The following is a 3,053-nucleotide window of genomic DNA, read 5'->3' as shown; positions in this document are numbered from 1 at the left end:
CTCTCTTTCCGAGCGCGCAGGTGTGCAGGCTACACTGAGTCTGCTCCTCTCTCTCTCTCTCTCTCTCTCTCTCTCTCTCTCTCTCTCTCTCTCTCTCTCTCTCTCTCTCTCTCTCTCTCTCTCTCTCTCTCTCTCTCTCTCTCTCTCTCTCTCTCCACGCTCAGCTAAGTACTGTCGGAGACTCAATTGTCAACAGCCGGCCACCTCTCTCTCTTTCTTTCTCTCTCTTTCCAAGCGCGCAGGTGCATGCAGTGTCTCTCTCTTTCCGAGCGTTCAGGTGCAGGCTACACTGAGCTCTCTCTCTCTCTCTCTCTCTCTCTCTCTCTCTCTCTCTCTCTATTATGGGGCGGAATTTCTCTTTTTCCCCTTGCCGTGAACCGGCATTTTGGAAATTGAAAACGGCAAGATATTAAGCTTAGCTGTCAACAGCCGCCCGCCATGGTCCATCTTCTCTCTAGTCCCGACCATACTAAATTCCTTTCCTAAAATTTGCCAAGAGGAAATTTTAGAAATTATGGGGTGGAATTTTTCTGTATTGTGGGGCGGAATTTCTCCTTTTCCCCTTGCCGTGAATCGGCATTTTGGAAATTGAAAACGGTAAGATATTAAGCCGAGACACATCACGAAAAAGGGCAATTATGTCTAAAACTAATGAAGCAATTCATTTCTCTCTCTCTCTCTCTCTCTCTCTCTCTCTCTCTCTCTCTCTCAATATAACAACATTTCATTTCATTTTTTCCTCTCCCTTGCTTCTCTCTCTCTCTCGTCAGCCGAGTCTTGGTCAGCGTTTCTCTTCCGCCTGCACTGTGCACGCACATGCCAAGTTGCGCTCTCTCTCTCTCTCTCTCTCTCTCTCTCTCTCTCTCTCTCTCTCTTTCTCTCTCTCTCTTACTTCTTGAGTCCGGATTGCTTCCCGTTGAGGTCTTGGGCATGGAAAGGGTTGTGGAGTACATGCGTAAGACACAACGTAGCCCTTTGCATCGACTTCCTAGAATCGCATCTGAAGCAAGTCAAATGGTTCAAAAGACATGCAAGAGCAAAATACTAAGTTCGGGGTGGATGCTTGATATCAAGAAATGGTTTGGAAGATGGGATGCATGTCACTTGGTCAAGGATGCGTCGATCGACTCCCAAGTTAATGAAGCCTTCTTACAACGCCAATGTATCACGGCTTGGGAGAAATCCGGAGGTTCTCGCTTCAGCCATTACACCACACACGTTGCCCCAAACTACAAATCTCTCTTCTTCTCGGAACGAGGTAACCGAACCCATTCCTACATCTTTGAGCCCATCCCGTTGAGTGCGATCCACACCATTGCCTCCATTCGTCTTAGCTCCCATTCTCTACGCTGCGAGACAGAACGTTGGGGCACTAGCGAGGAGTGTCATCGACTTTGCACCTTATGCCCTCGTCAAGTGCAAGAGAGTGAGTACCACACACTACTTGAGTGCTCAGCTTTTGACCACATTAGGTCCTCTTTTCCCCATATATTCAGCCATGATCTCTCCCTACATACCTTCCTCTCCCAACCACGATGTGGACTCTCTATTGCGACGTTCATTTCAGCCATTTTTGAGCATCGAGAGTCACTTATGAACTCCACTCACACCACGTGACATGTTCATTTGGTCCCATAGGTCATATTTGACCTCCCAGGACGATAATAGAACTATCTCTCTCTCTCTCTCTCTCTCTCTCTCTCTCTCTCGACGCTCACCAACCGAAGCCCGCCTGGTGTTCAAGAGACGACATGTGGCGGGGAGGGAGACCTATTTCGCCAGGTGCTCTCTCTCTCTCTCTCTCACTCATACACATACACACACACACACACACACACAAGGCCAAAGTACAAATGAGCTCCTATTTGGCCCTCTGAAATATATGATCTAGGGATCTCTCTCTCTCTCTCTCTCTCTCTCTCACACACACACACACACACACACGGCCAAAGTGCAAATGATCTCCTATTTGGTCCTATGGAATATATAATCTAGGGATTTCCTAATTAATATTTTTTTTGACGTACCCAATGGTCATATTAGATCATGTAATACACAAAAAAAACTCAAAACTCACATGATTTGCATTACGATTTACCCAGTTTTATAGGTAAGGCCTCCATGGATTGTGATGGTTTCCTTCGACATGTTCCAAAATTCTTCAAATTTTTATCCCAGGTTTGCCTTGCTTTCATGATCAATGATATGAATGTGCTCAGATTCCCAACTATTGGCACTTGTAGCCATTTATTGTTTGATTTTGATCTTTTCAATAACAAAGTTTGCATAGAGAAAAGAAAAACCAAAAGAGATATAACAAACTCGTAGAGAATGGCCTTCCAAGATATACATGATCTACTAGCTTAAGCAACACATAAAACTTGTGCAATGTTATATAATCATTAACATTGACCGAGAGCATTAATGATCCAAGGATATAAGCGATTCCACCTAAAAAGGCTTGACATTTGATTTTCTTTGGTTTGATAATTGGGTTTCTCAAATTTTCCCATGTCTCAAATTAATGAGGCTCAAAGACCTTCCCCCATCAACATAAGTGTCATTAAAGAGGATCATACCATGTCCCAATCCTACTTGAATGTATGGCTCCATGTTTAGTTCATCATTTGAGCCTTGATCCTCATGATCATCTCTATTCATGAGTTGTCCACAAGATCATTCCTTCTCTAATCTAGTCTTGATCATGTTTTCAAGTGAAATCATGTGAATAATTATAACTTCATTTCCTTCTTCATCACAAAATTTGGTTTGCGTAGCTTCATTGAAACATATATCCATGGTAGCCAATATATCCATTTATTTAAATGGCTCAAACAAGTGTCATAGAAAGGTATCTGGAACATAGGCCTCATCTGCCACATCTCTTTCAGGGATGAAATCTTCCCTTTATAGGTTATCGTGCTTAAGGCTGCATACATCCGCATAGGTTTGATATTGCTAGAGGCCAAAGACTTAGTATCCAAATCTTCTATTGCGGTTTTGTTTACATCCCTGTAGTAGAGGTTCACTAAACTTACTCTCGTTATAACCTA

The sequence above is a fragment of the Adiantum capillus-veneris genome, chromosome 25 (genome assembly GCF_014529385.1).
Source record: "Adiantum capillus-veneris isolate H3 chromosome 25, ASM1452938v2, whole genome shotgun sequence".
NCBI classification, from domain to species: Eukaryota; Viridiplantae; Streptophyta; class Polypodiopsida; order Polypodiales; family Pteridaceae; genus Adiantum; species Adiantum capillus-veneris.
Note: the sequence above shows the minus strand (reverse complement) of the source record.